This window comes from Ovis canadensis, chromosome 21 (assembly GCF_042477335.2).
Source record: "Ovis canadensis isolate MfBH-ARS-UI-01 breed Bighorn chromosome 21, ARS-UI_OviCan_v2, whole genome shotgun sequence".
Classification (NCBI taxonomy): Eukaryota; Metazoa; Chordata; class Mammalia; order Artiodactyla; family Bovidae; genus Ovis; species Ovis canadensis.
Genome location: NC_091265.1, coordinates 32,829,036 through 32,844,535, shown reverse-complemented (window position 1 = coordinate 32,844,535; position 15,500 = coordinate 32,829,036). Strand labels below are relative to the sequence as shown.

General features: G+C 48.2%; 1 protein-coding gene and 1 non-coding gene across 5 annotated transcripts in view; both read right to left on the bottom strand.

Annotated features, from left to right (window-relative positions):
- Positions 1–15,500, bottom strand: part of TENM4 (teneurin transmembrane protein 4) — an 844,684-nt gene that overhangs the window by 388,332 nt on the left and 440,852 nt on the right. The window lies entirely within an intron of this gene.
- Positions 5,662–5,733, bottom strand: TRNAW-CCA (transfer RNA tryptophan (anticodon CCA)). Its single transcript has one exon. It is a non-coding gene; the product is annotated as a tRNA-Trp (tRNA).

Below are 15,500 nucleotides of genomic sequence, written 5' to 3'. Positions count from 1 at the left end.
GGACTGGTCTCTACTGGAGGCTCAGCTCAGTTTAGTTGCTCAGTCGTGTCTGACTCTTTGTGACCCCATGGACTGCAGCATGCCAGGCCTCCCTGTCCATCACCAACTCCCAGAGTTTACTTAAATTCATGTCCATTGAGTTGGTGATGCCATCCAACCATCTCATCCACTGTCGTACCCTTCTCCTCTCGCCTTCACTCCTTCCCAGCATCAGGGTCTCCTGGAGGCTCAGCCACTAATTAATCCTGCAGTAAAGACTGACACCGAACACTGATTTTTGCAGGCATAAAAAGCGCTATTAGAAATTTCTTTCCAAATGTTGAGCTCATGTTACTAATTCTGTTTTAATATTAACTATCACATTTGGCAATTATATTTCAATAATGAAAAGGTTATCACTACTGTAAGATAAATAATAAGGAAGACTCATTAGCTTTGGCTTGATCGTTGGAATTTATGTGTCATTGGAGCCGTATTCTCAATTAAGACCCAACAAACTGATTAAATATCAGCCAAGCATGAACAATAGCCCACAGCTCTGATTTCTCCTCCCCGCCCCACCTCTAAATGCTTTTAAACCTTGGAATATAAATGTGGGTTTTTCTGGCATTAAAAAAAAAAAAGTATTTTTGACCTAGTTATCTGCCAAGACTGATAATATTCAAATCACCTGGGCCTCAAGATCAATGCTCTAAGGAGAAAGGTGTTTCTCAGTTGGGCAAAATAATCATGTGGTCAGAGGTCTTGTCCTCCCCCTCACTGAACTGCTCAGTTCAGTTCAACCAACATCAATGGAGTACCTACTCTATGCCAGGCCTCGAGCTAGATCCACGTCCATAGAGATGATTCCACAGGTGAAGAAAAACAACAATTGCTAAGCACGTGCCTTGCTCCTCTGAGCTCCCATGATACCCTCTGCAGCCAGCTTCACACCTCCACCAATTATTCATCACTCAGTGCTAAAATGACCTTTCCTGCTTACATCCCCTCCAACATACAGCAAGTATCCTCAAGGGTGGAGGATGTATCTTATTCATCTCTGCTGGGCCAGCCCAGAGTCCGGCGGATAACAGATAATGCAACAAATGTTTGTTGAATTTTAATTAATCACTTGAAATTTTATATACACTATTGACTTCTCACAGCAGCTCAGAGAGTAGCCCCTTCCAGAGCCCCTTATCACAGTGAACTTGAATGTGTCCAAGTCTTTTCCCAGGAAAACAGGCATCTGCAGGCAAGGGCCATTCTTTGATTCACTCATGGGCCTTCTAGAAATTTTTGTTGAGTGAATGGTCACGTCTCCCCTTGTATCTAAGACTAGGTCCAACTATTTCTGTTCCCCAAGGGGCAAATCCTGAAACAGAGATCCAGGAGCAAGTAGCATCTCAGAGTAAAAGCAACATGGGTGAAGAAGGGGCAGGACAGGGGAGGCAGCCAGTAATGGGTATATCCTCTGAATTATCCCACCTGCACAGTGAGGGAACTGAGGTATTTATACATCGAGCCCAATCAACCAGCTTCCCACGTGGTGCTAGTGGTAAAGAACCCATCCACTTGCCCGTGCAGGAGATGTGGGTTTGATCCCTGAGTTGCGAAGATCCCCTGGAGAAGGGCATGGCAACCCACTCCAGTAATCTTGCCTGGAGAATCCCACTGACAGAGGAGCCTGGCGGGACATGGTCCATAGGATCTCCAAGAGTCAGACACGACTGAAGCGACTTAGCAGGCACACACACCCCTCAACCACTGACTGGGAGCTGCTTCCAGCGGGTGTTAATTCCTTGTCTCTTCTGACCTGCCCCATGCATAAGCATAGCTGGCTTTCCAGGCCAGAGGAAGCCTCAGCCTTCCAGTACAGTTGGAAGTTAAGCTGACGGTACTGCAGGGGTCAGAGGGTATGGACAAGGTATTCTCTGAAGCAGCTGCAGATGAGGAATTCCGACCATACGATGACACTGGACTCCCCAGAGCATCCAAAGGAGGAGTGTGGGGTTTAGACATTTATCCTATACATGGAGATCAGGAGTAGAGGGCACCTAGCATTTTAGAATGTTGTTGACTCCATGTGCCCCTTAGCTTCTAAAGGCCAGACCATCTTTAGAAGAAAAGTCTTTTGTCTTTGTATTGAGAAAGTATCAGAGGAATGAGGGTAACAGGAGGGTGATGGGGGATATTTAGGTGGCGTGGCTCAACCATTCTTAAGTGAAAGCAGATGTGCAGAGAAACCCAGGGTCACTGACGGTGAGAAAACCCACGATGACAGAGATAGGGTGACCAAGAGTTCTAACATGAAGTGTGAGTGGGATCCAGTCACCCTGTGGGCCTCCACCAAACCATCGGACACTCACCAACCACCTGCTCTGAGTCAGGCACCGCGCTGCTCTCTTTGTCCACCCTAATCTGTACCATTTAATTGTCACACACACAAAAACTTGGAAGATGCTATAAAAATACCATTTTGCAGATGATGAGACTGAGGATGAGAGAGGCCCAACAGTAAATGCAAACCCCAGGTGGGAATGAGAATCTGCCCCTCGTTCCGTGACCCCAGGGTGCCCTTCCCTACAGCTGTTCATCCGCAGACCTTCAAAGGATGTGCCACTGGGCTCAGCTATGCAGTAAACAGACCCAGCAAAGGGTCTTTGTGCTGATTTGTGATTAAAGGCAAATGAGATAATCAGTCCCAGGACCCCAGGGGAGAGCAGTCCTCACTGCCATGCATTCCTCCATTCACACGGCCCTGGAAACCTTTCAGCGTGGTAGTGGCTGCAGCAATTACTCTCCAGACTGCAGAATAAAGGGTCCTGTCTGGAAATGCAATTATTTCAAAAGCGAAGGTTTCTAAAAGACACACGCAGAAAAGATAGCGCTTTGTTTTCCTGAAACTGATATTCCCCGAAAGGACAAAGATGAACTCTGATCAAAGGCTGTAAAGCTCTGCAAGAAATAAGGATGAGGAAGACAATGAAGATGGTGGTGATGATGGATGGAGATGCTGCTGATCACAATGATGAGCATATTGAGACAGTGATTATAATGAAGACAGTGGTGATGAGGATGGGGATGGCAGCCACTGCCATTTCCTGAGCGTCTGCATGAGTCAGTTACTACGCTGAGGACTTCATGTACATTGTCTCTGCTTATCACAGTACCCTCAAGAGATGAGGATTGGCATCCCCATTTGACACGCGAGAAACTGAAGCTCAGAGAAGTGAAATACCCTGCCAGCCTCAGAACTCCAGCATGAAAGGCACGGATAGAGACTGCTGCGTGAACTGTAACTCCAAATCCGGTGCCTCTGACCACTCGCCTATCTGCTTCACTCATGTACTCTTCCACTTGCCTAACTATTTAAAAAATCCATTCATCTATTCAAAATATTTATTTAGTTCCAAGTATACCTAAGATAGCTGCTAGGCTCTTCTAATCCCCAGTGTGTATAAAAAAAAAAAAAAAAGCCTCTATTCTCACAATCAAAATGAATGAAAATGAGGATGAATTGGATTCAAATCAAGATTTATCACAATGAATGCCCCCAAGACTAGTGTGAAAAGGGCCATTAATGATTTTTCAGCTCCTATAAGCTAATGACAAGGATCTGCTTCACGGTTAATTAATGTGGCAGCAAAAAGCACTCCTTAATTGGCTGGTGAGAAGAGAGGTTGTCTTACTTTCACTGAAACTTGTGCTCCAGGCAGGGGTCCAGGGGACCAGGGTGGACCAGCACCTAGGAACAGCTCCTGAAGGGCTGACAGTGTGGGCTGACCCTCGGGAGACAAGCAAGGCTTGAAATCTGGGCACCACTCACTGCCCCTCTGTCCCCTGGGGTGGCCTGATTCTCTAGCATTTATTACTGACTGCCACGGCCAGAGGCCTCATCTGTTCAATGGCACCATGAAAGAAGCACGAGGCATTATTACCATTTTACAGTTTGAGGAAGTTAAATGGCTTCTCTAGATCATTTGGTTAGTAAATGGGGCAATTAAGATTTGCCTCTATCTGTCTATGAGGTTTGTAAGTTGACCTAAGAGATGTCATAGTGGGAAGGACTAATGTAAGGAAGGACTGGGGAAGGCTCAGAACAGGGTTGGTGGCCAGGGAATCCGGGTTCTAGGGTCCACTCTGTGACCGACCTCGGCTGTGAGGATGCTGGCGACACCTCTGACCTGTTGGATCTTGGTCTGTGAAAAGGAGTGGCTGGTCTGCGGGATCTGAGTGTCTTCCAGCCTCCCCAAACTTCTAAGTCTCCGGGTTACAGATTGCTCACCCAATTCTTCAACTCCTCTGATCACAAGGACCCCAGGAGACAAGACAGGCAGGGTGGAGGGGGTCTGTGCAGCTTCAAGAGAGAGACAGGATACTATAAGATGATTCACATCCAAGAAAACACAGCCCTGGAGTAAAGAGGTACCTTAATGGAAAAGCCAGATTCAATATCTAGCAAACCAGCTGACACTCTAAAGCCAGATCTGTTTCCCTGTATTCTCTCATTCCCTGCCGAGATCACCTGGGTTCATTTTTCTCTCCATTAAGGAGGTGAGTGGCTGAGGGCAGGGACTACATCACCTGCTGCTTTCACATCCCCCAGAGACCCCAGCACAGCCCTGCATGTGGGAAGGGATAGATAAAGCACTGCTGCTTGAGTTTTCATGAAAAGCAACATCTTGGCACATGTGTATGGCACCTTCTTGTACTACAACAGAGGTCGTCTTGAACAACGTTATGAATACTCTGTCCAGTTTCTACAGATGGAAAGTGGGCTCAGAGGAGCCAAAGAGGCCATACAACCAAGAAACAGTGGGGCTGGGGGTGGTACTGGGCCTCTTGATTCCCAGGCCAAGGCTCCTCACCAGCCCTTGCCAGAGGGACCAATTCTTCTCAGAGAAGGGTTAGAATGTTAGGAACTGCCTCACCTGAAGACAGAAGCCCCTCCCCACTCCACCGGAAAAGCCTGCCAGAGGTGGTAGTATGATAATTATCATGGATACTTCGGGAACTCTAGGACGATGCCAGGGGAAGGGAGAAACAGGGGCAGGTTGACTCCTTTCCCTAGTTCACAGAACTGCCACTTCCTGCTAGAGGGCTCGGCTATTGAAGCGCCTCTTTGTCCCTCGAGTGAGTCTGAGAGTTCCTGGGCTCTGGGTCACATGCGTGTGTACGACTTTTACCCCTCCACCCAACACCCAGGAAGATCTGGCAGAACATCAGAATAAATGAACGGATGAGTGAATTTAGTCAGTACACTGGGGGACAGCTGGGTGCTTTCAGACAGCAGGTATGGTCTCACAGTCACTAAACTCAGTCTGTGCTTTTTAATGGATAATAACGCTAATCAATGTCTCCGTGGCTCTATGAAGTTTTGTATATGCTTTCACAGGGCAAGGATTCTGACCTCAATTTGGGAGATTTGCCCAAGACCACAGACACAGTATAAGTAGTAGCCATTTACCGAGCTTGTGTCAAACCCTTTGCTGGTAAATAGCCCTCAACAACCACTTTCCAGGATAGATATTATTATTGGGATAAGTAAGTAAGTGAAGTCGCTCAGTCGTGTCCGACTCTTTGCGACCCCATGGACTGTAGCCTACCAGGCTTCTCCATCGAAAGGATTCTCCAGGCAAGAATACTGGAGTGGGTTACCATTTCCTTCTCCAGGGGACCTTCCCGACCCAGGGATTGAACCTGGGTCTCCTGCATTGGAGGCAGATGCTTTAACCTCTGAGCCACCAGGGATAGATACTATTATTATCTCCATTCTTCCAATGAGAAAACTGAGGCCTCAGAAGGTAACCTGTGTAAGGTCACCTGGGCAGTAGCTTTATTTAAAGTCAAACTGATCTGACTCCCAAACCTGAGCATTTTCTACCTTTGGGTCAAGCTGCTGGGATGAACATTCCTGAGACCTGGGGGTGAATGACCTAATGAGGTGCTGTCAGGCTGAATGCAGGCTAATTGCGAATTATGTAGGGAGAGCAATGACAAACTCTATTAATAAATTACAGGGAAAATGAGTCTGCAAATGACCATCATGGCTAGCCCTGGGTCACGTGCACGCTGCTTATGAGTGTATGTGTGCAGAGTGTGTGTGTGTGTGTGTGTGTGTGTGAGTTATCTTCCTTGAGGCAGAAGTAGAATGGACCCATTCAGATCTCCTCTCTTAAATAACCTGGGCGCTGCAAGCCTTCCGGTCCCTGTGGGACAGCAGCAGAAAGTAACTCTGTATTACGGCGTGTGTGAGCAGGACTCAGGGCAGGGCCCGACCAGGTGTGAACTGGAAGGTGTTTCTTGGTGCTGAGAAGAATCACAGGTAGGTTGACTAAAAAAAAAAAAAAACTGGGCAGTGTATTTATTTTCTTAAGTGAAAACTGTATCTAGTCCAGGGACATAATGATGATTTTTATATACACATACAGAATAAAATTATCACTATGGTCAAGCTAGTTTACATATCATCTCCTTACAAACTTATTCACTTAGTTTTGCATGGAGAGCACCTGAAGTCTACTCTCTTGACCTTTATTTTGTTTCACATTCATCAAGGTTACTCTGGCACTCTTGCATGACCCTGGGTATGAGGCCAGAGATAGTTAACGAGTAACAGGGACTAAGGAGGCTGCCCCACCGACCAGGCACTGCTGTCCTGGGGAGGAACAACAACAGGTGTTAGCAGACAGGATTCAAGGCAGAGCCCTACGTGACAGTAGTCGGGCAACAGAGCAAATGATCATCACCCGCTGAGTAGCAGGAAGGTCTGTAAAGAGTACCACGGACACAGTGCATATGACTGTTCTTTGCCAAGGAAACCTGGTAGAACTGAGCAGGAACTGAACGTGAGCACAAGGTCCTCAAAGACTGAATGCAGACAGTGGGGCCCTCCTTGGACCCCGGCAATGGTATCGGGAGGAACACTTCAGTGCTTTTTAGAATGCTTGCCGTGGGTCAGGCAGGCTACAGCTCTTCTACGACCAGTCACACCTAATCTTTCCAACAGCCTAGAAAGGTGATTATTATCCAGCTTTGCAGTGAAGGGAATCCAATGACTTGTTAGGCTAGCTAAAAAACCGGGCAATCTGATCCCCAAACACTACAGAGTGGCTGTGGGCTTCCTTCGCAGAATGGATTAATCAGCGTGATCGTGTAGGAGAAGGGACAGAGCTTCTTGGGCCTTGTCAAGGGCAATGCAGCTGGAATTTCTTGGGAGCCTTCCTTCCAGTCAACCTTGCTGAGAGCTGGCCATGCTGTACAGATTCTGGTGCCCTTTTGCATGTGTGATGGATGTGTGTCTATCTAGGCATTAATCTATGGACCTATGTATCTTTGTATCTGGAGAGGGAGAGAGAGGGTGAGAGGTGGGAGTTTTGGGGAGGATGCTGGGGGTGGCAATGAGACTCTGTAAGTTGGAATTCTAGATATTCTGATTGGATGTTTCATCCTGAGATCATCACCTTGTCCCACTGCTTAAAAAAAAATCTGACACAGGAATAGGAAGAAGAATAAAGATGTTTATTATTTATTATCTATTATTATTTATTATCTCAAAGATGCTGAAAGAGACATATAACGCAAGAGGTTAAGTGGCGAGTGAGGAGGCGGAGAAAGGGTGAACATGAACTAAACAAGAGACTTGAACTTAGAATTATCTGGACATAAAAGTTCTAAAATAGAACACTGAGCAATTCAGAGGAAGAGGTTAGGGCAGAAAATGCTTCTAACAGTATGTTTGTGGTTTCCTTCAGCAAACCACAGAGGGCTAGCAATTCTCACCAAATTAAGGGACTTTTATGTAGAGATTCATGCAGTCGCCAAGTTTCTGAGCTAGGAGGGTCTTGGAGATCATGAGTTCTGAGTTCCACCTCCATTTCCAAATAGGGCATGTGACTTGCTCCAGATAACACACAACTATTTTGTGACAGAGCCAGGATGAGATCCTCATCAAGTCAAAGTTTAGTGGTTTGGGGTTGATGATTTCTTGGGCTAGATGACCACAGAGCCTGGATCCCATCAGAATACCCTGCATCTCCCATGTCACAGTTCCTATGAAGACCTGGAAGCCAGAATTCTCAGCCTCGTCTTCAGCCTCCTGAGCTGATGTTCCTGCCTTCTCAACAGTTGCAGATTTGTGGGACTTATTTCTCCTTTTCCTGCATCTTAGTCCACTTCACATCTTCCCTTAAATCCATGTCTCCTATTTTCCTGGCCATTCTTTCCCAACATTCCTTGACCTCAACCATCTCAGGACTTCCTGTGGGGGCACACATCTCCTTCATGCATCTTCTGCAAAGCATTTACTGAGCACCTATCAAGGCTGCAGGATCACTAGGCCTACCTGTCCACCTGGTACCTGTGGGCCCAGACCTACTAGTACTTCATACAGACTGAGCCTCAATTCAGCCCACAACAGTCCTACCACGTAGGCACCACAACCCCCATTTCACAGATTAGGACACCCAAGCTTAGCTGGGTTCTCCAGCACAGAAGAGCCCAGCTATTGCTGGGAAGAGTCTCAATTTCACCCCTGGGAAGTGGTAGAACTGAGGTTCTACCACCATCCAGCCTGGTGGATTTGACAACCACCTAGTAGCTATGCAATCCTTGGGCAAGGCGCCTGACTTTTCCGTGCCCCCGTTTCCTCATTAGTGAAACGGGGTAGTAATCACGTTATTGTTGGGATGTTCCTGGTGGCACAGTTGGTAAAGAAACCACCTGCCAATGCAAGAGACATAGGAGATGAGGGTTTGATCTCTGGGTTGGGAAGATCCCCTGGAAGAGGAAATGGCAATCCACTCCAGTATTCTTGCCTGGAAAATCTCATGGACAGGGGAGCCTGGCTAGAGTCCACGGGGTTGCAAAGAGTCAGACATGGCTGAGTGTGCATTCTCACACTCACACACACACACACACACACACACACAGAGGCAATCAGGTTGTTGTAAAGATTTAGGGAAAAAATAAATATAAAGCACTCAGGACATAGTAAGAGCCCAATACATAGGAATTGCTGCTGTTGCCATTTAATTACTACGAGGGATGAGAAATTGTAAACTGCATCTGAAGAACTATGAATGGAGGTCTGCAATACTGTACAGGAGGCAGCGAACAAAACCATCCCAAGGAGAAAGAGAAGCAAGAAGTCAAAGTGGTTACGTAAGGAGGGCTTCCAAATAGCTGGAGTCGAGAAGCAAAAAGCAAGGGAGAAAAGGAAAGGTACATCCAACTAAAAGCAGATTTCCAAAGAACAGCACGGAGAGACAAGAGGGCCTCCTTCAATGGACAGTGTAGAAAACAACAGATGGGGAAAGACTGGAGATCTCTTCAGGAAAATCTGAGATATCAAGGGAACATTTTGCCCAAAGATGAGCACAATAAAGACATAAACTGTAGAGACCTAGTAGATGGTGAAGAGATCAAGAAGGGATGGAAAGAATACACAGAAGAACTGTATAAAAAATGTCCAGCTGAACCAGGTGACTACAATGGCGTGGTCAGCCACCCAGAGCCAGATATCGTGGAACGCGAAGTCAAGTGGGCCTTAGGAAGCACTGCTGTTAATAAAGCCAGTGGATGTGATGGAATTTCAATAGAACTATTCAAAACCCTAAAGGACGATGCCATCAAGGTGTTGCATTCACTATGTCAGCAAATCTGAAGACCCAGCAGTGGCCACAGGACTGGCCAAAGTCAATCCTCAGCCCAATTCCCAATAAGGGCAGTATAAAGAAAAGGAAGAAGAACCAGAGATCAAATTGCCAACATTGACCAGATCACAGAGAAAGCTAGCGAATTAAAACAAAAGCAAACATCTACCTCCGTTTCACTGACTCCACCAAAGCCTTGGACTGTGTGGATCATAATAAACTGTGGAAAGCTCTTAAAGAGATGGGAATACCAGACTGTGTTACCGGTCTCCTGAGAAACCTATATGCGGGTCAAGAAGCAACAGTTAGAACCCTGTATGGAACAACGGATTGGTTCAAGATCTAGAAAGGAGTACAGCAGGGCTGTCTACTGTCACCCTGTTTGTTTAATCGATATGCTAAGCACATCATGAGAAATGCTGGGCTGAATGAGTTACAAGCTGGAATCAAGATAGGCAGGAGAAACAACAATGACCTCAGATATGTGGATGATACCACTCTAATGGCAGAAAGCGAGGAGAAACTAAAGAGCCTCTTGATGAGGGTGAAGGAGGAGAGTGAAAGAGCCGGCTTAAGACTAAATATTAAAATAACTAAGATCATGGCATCTGGCCCCATTACTTCATGGGAAATAGAAGGAGGAAGAAAAGGTGGAAGTAGTGTCAGATTTCCCCTTCTTGGGCTCTAAAATCACTGCGGATGGAGACTGCAGCCATGGAATCAGAAGACGTTTGCTTCTTGGCAGGAAAGCTATGACAAACCTAGACAGTGTGCTGAAAAGCAGAGACATTACTCTGCAGACAAAGGTTCACACAGTCAAGGCTATGGTCTTTCCAGGAGTTGTACACGGTTGTGAGAGCTGGACCATAAAGAAGGTGGAGTGCTGAAAAATTCATGCCTTTGAACTACGGTGTTGGAGAAGACTCCTGAGAGTCCCTTGGACTGCAAGGAGATCAAACAAGTCAATTATCCACCTTAAAACTGTTGTCAATTAAAGGGAAATCAACCCTGAATATTTGTTGGAAGGACTGATGCTGAAGCTGAAACTCCAGTAATTCTGGTCATCTGATGTGAACAGCTGACACATTGGAAAAGTCCCTGATGCTGGGAAAGATTGAGAGCAGAAGGAGAAAAGGGCATCAGAGGATGAGATGGCTGGATGGCATCACGAATGCAATGGACAAGAACCTGGGCAAACTCTGGGAGATAGTGAGGGACAGAGATGCCTGGCATGCTGCAGTCCATGGGGTCACCAAGGGTCAGACATGACTGGGCGACTGAACCACAATTACAACTACTATTACGTATCAGATTGTCTAATTCACGAGACTATGCACTCTCCTCCATCTAACGTTTCCCTGCCTCTTGGGTCAGGATCCCTGAGAAACAGGCTCTGGGATGGAAAGTTCCTGGTGGGAGGTTTCCTGTTCTCAAGATCAGCTCCCAGAAGGGAGTGAGAGAAGTGGGACAGAGCAGAGGCCTGGAGCTGCAATGCAGTTGCAAAGCCGGCCTCAGCCAGTCTTAGTCAGAGCTCTGGAGCTGAGCCTGCCTTTTGGAGTCGTCTCAAATCGGACAGAGGAGTCTAGACCCTTTGACAATCCTCACTCCCAACCCCCTTCTCCATAAAGGACTAATTGGATGCTGGTGGCCTCCAGGGTCAACCTGGGCTGGGTGAAAAGCTCCCTCAGAGAAGGCAATTTCCCCACCCCCACAAAATTAGCGTGAGCCATGAGCTGCCAGCACGCCCTGGCATCTGGGAAAATGAGTGCCTCGTCTTGCGGGGTATCTGGGTGAGGCCCGACAGCATCCACCACCACATGGAAGAAAGAGCAGAGGGCAAGTGTCCTCCTGCCCAGACAGGGCCTGTGTGAGTGTCCCTGCACTGAAATTGCCTGGGCACTAAGAAATGTGCTCAGGATTTTTAAGGCCACCTTAAAACTGTTGTCAATCATAATCTCTGGGTGGGGAGCCCTGGATTCTGCAAGTTGAACAAGTGTCCCAGCTAGTATGTGTGTACCCTAAAACCTGAGATCCACTGCCCTAAAGAGTATGAGAGAATGGCCTGACGTGGTCAGCTGCCTGACATCTCATTAAACTCTTATTCCATCTTAAGAATTCACTCCAGCTGTGCATCCTCCACGATACACACATGATCTGTTTTCACACACAAATATCTTCCCCTCGTATCTTCAGAAATACAGGTCACCCTTGTCTTCCCTGACAACCTCCACTCAGGCCCAAGGATACTCATACCCCAGGGTTGAGCAACTCCAGCTGACTCGCTGTGTACCTTCTCCACCTGCTGGGGATACACACAGATTCAGACCCAGCCTCTTCTCTCCAGAAGCTCAGAGTCTGGCAGAGAGGTACCACACAGGGAATCTTGCAGGGCTGCAGTCCCTGCCCCCAGCCTCCCCTGTCTGCTGCGTTCGAATCTGTGTTCTGGGCGCTGATCACAGCACTCTTCTGACGGCAGCAGAAGCTTGTTTTGCCTGGGCCTGCTACCTTCCCCCATGCACAATCCATTTCTTTCTCTCTGAAGGCAGGGTACGGCTGGTTTAGTTTCTCCCCCGCCTATGTTCTCTGCTTTCTGGATCATTAAACTGTTCTCGTTCAAATGCAGCCATCTATTGCACTTCGATGTTTGGCTGTCTTGGAAACCCAGGAGGCCTGGTGGGAGCGGAAGACCCAAGAGAACTGAAGGATTCAGAACTCCTCCAAACCTCCAGGCATCCACGTTTCTCAGTCCCACCCCCAGAGGGCCCTTCACAGTTGGGATCTCAGTTCAGAAAGGACTTACAAAGTTGACAGGTGAAGGAGAAGGGGCCTGGGCATAAAATGGGACACGAGAGAGCTGGTGTTTGTGACGGGAGGCCTCTCCATCCACATGGCTTCTTTCCAGGAAGCTCTATTGATAACACTATGCACTTTGGTAACAGCTTTCATGTTGAGAAATCCCCAAGTCCTTTATGGGGAGAAGTCATATCACCCGACAGTGAACTTGATCTCCTGAACAAAGGGAACAGCTGTTAAACAGCTGCACTGCTCCAGTGAAAGAAAGGGAGGTTGAGGGCCTTGGAAGAAGTTAGTGAAAGACACTAGGCAGAGCTCCACCAATCAGAATGCACCCAGGGTTCCAAGCAAGCACCCTGCCTCCTCCGCATTCAGCAATCAGCAGTCATCAGAGGAAGAAACTGGGAAACCCAGAGAGTAATGCAGGGGCCAGAGCTGGCACTAACAGAGCACTTCCGGTGCCAGGGACTGTGAGAAGCCATCTACAAGCGTGATTTAACAGACTCCTCGCTCCTGCTGAACGCTGTGGCTTCCAAAGTGACTCCCATTTTGCGTAAGTGGAAACTGAGCTTCCAAGAAGTGAAGGCGCCTGCTCAGGCTTACCTGGGTCAGTACGTGGAGCCCAAGTACTGGGCTGGGATGGCTGGGTTCCCAAGTCCTCACTGTAAACCATGAAGTCTCAGAGTCCCTCTCTCACCTTGGCTGGGATGCTGGCCTTGGAGCCACCTTGGCCTGAGGATGGGAAGGCTGTGCCCTTTCAATAAGTGAAAGAACTGTCTCAGTTGGACGTGCTACCAAGCAAAACCTGGCAGGGAGGGGAGAGGACCCCACACAGGTGTCGGAAGCCATCCTTCTCTGCATCATGCCCTCGATCCGCGTCCATGTCCGGGAACATCCTCGGTGGCACAGTGGGCAGAATGGAGCTGTGTACTGCTCGGGCCAGTTCTCAGTGATGATGGGCCTCACATATGCTACCACCCCCCGGGAGGAGTGATTCTTCCTCCTTAGCATCCGGCCTGGCTGACTCCTGTCAAACAGCCTTGGCAGACCCCTTAAACGACAGTAATTCTCCCACCAGGATGAAGCCAGGATGCAGGGATCTGAATGAGATTCAGTGCCCCTGAGAAGGCGCTTAGCCAGCCCCAGCAAACAGCCCTGGTTATGGATGGGGATGAAGAATGGAGTGAGCCAGAGAAAGGAGACTGGGGTAAGAAGGGAGAGGCAGAGGAGAAGACACAGATGGAGGCAGAGAGGTGGAAAAAGGACATTTATGCGGGCAATGCTTCTGCAGTGAGAGGCTGCACCTCCCACCACACTGCAGGGGCCACATCTGGTTTTGCTCACTCCAGAGCCGTGGGAACCCAGCACAGTGCATGACACACAGGAGATGCTCCCAAGTACTAACTGAATGAGACTGAAAATAAAGAGACGTAAGAGTATTTTGTTCAGTCGCTCAGTCATGTCCAGCTCTTTGCGACCCCATGGACTGCAGCTCAGTCCTTCACCATCTCCCAGAGCTTGCTCGAACTCATGTACATTGAGTCGATGATGCCATTCAACCATCTCCAACTTCTGTTGCCCCTTCTCCACCTACCCTCAATCTTTCCCAGCATCAGGGTCTTTTCCAATGAGTCAGCTCTTCACACCAGGGGGCCAAAGTATTGCAGCTTTTAGCATTAGTCCTTCCAATGAATATCCAGGACCGATCTCCTTTAGAATGGACTGGTTGGATCTCCTTGCAGTCCAAGGGACTCTCAAGAATCTTCTCCAACACCACAGTTCAAAAGCATCAATTCTTTGGCACCCAGCCTTCTTTGTGGTCCAACTCTTACATGCATACATGACTACTGGAAAAGCCATAGCTTTGACTATACGGATCTTTGTTGGCAAAAGATGTCTCTGCTTTGAGACTCTACTGAATGAGACTGAAAATAAAGAGACATAAACAGTGTAGAGAACACAGGTGCTGGCATATATGAGTTGCTCAGTACGTCATTGTTGACTGACTGCATACATGCCTACTTAGAGACAGACGGTATTTTAGAGGGGTTGGCGGGGACCCAATTTGTAGGACAGATACATCGTAGAAGCACCAAATGGAGACTATATTGGGGGCTGAAGACCAAGGGCTGCCTCTGACCACAGCCTAGGCCTGGGGCCTCAGAGCTGGCAGGGTGGGGAATCAGAAGAGAAAGGAGCCTCCTGATGGGCAGCAGGAACATGGCAGCAGCAGGGAGTAAGCTCTGGAATGGGTGGTGGTGGTAGGGAGTCAGAGATTGAGTCTGGAGGTTATCACTGCTTTCTCAGAACCCAGCATGGATCCAGGCCTGCAATGCACACAGACTTTGTTTGCTGAATGGACTGATGAGAACAGGATTTGGGGCTGAGCAGGTCAAGGTGAGGGGTTTAGGGCTGCACCTGCGGAAGGATAATGTGATCTGTGAGGTGGGCACAGAGGCTCAAAGGGGAATGCTGGGCCAGACAAGACGAGCCCCGGCTTACAACTCAGTGCCTGTGGGTCAACTTGAGTGAATGCTGCTTCCGCCGTCATTCTAGGCCTGTGGTTTCTCAACAGTGGCGGTTTTGAGCCCCAGGGGCCATCTGGCAATGTCTGGAGACAGTTCTGTCATAGCGAGGAGGGTTGCTACTGACATCTTAGTGGGCAGATCCAGGGATTGTGGTAAACATCCTGTAATGCGTGGGACAGACCCTGGAATGACAAACTATCTGGTCCAAATGTGATGGCTGAGAAACCCCACATGCTACAGCTCTCGCTGTGGGAGAACCACGGTCCTCACCCTCCACCCTGGATCCAAGCTCTCATTTTGAGGTGTTTTTGCCACCATAATTAAGACCACTACCATCAATAGAGATGTATTGAGCCCCAACAGGCAAAAACAGATATCTTTGTCATCTTGTTTTTCCTTAAAAGAGATGACAGTGGCTCAGGACTCAGAGAAGCCCAGTGGGAACACAATCGGCTGTGCCACCCAGCGAGGGACCTGGGGATCCTCACCACCACACCCACGGGGAGCTAGCTCTGCGCCTGGGACTTCCCGTCATTCTTTTGGA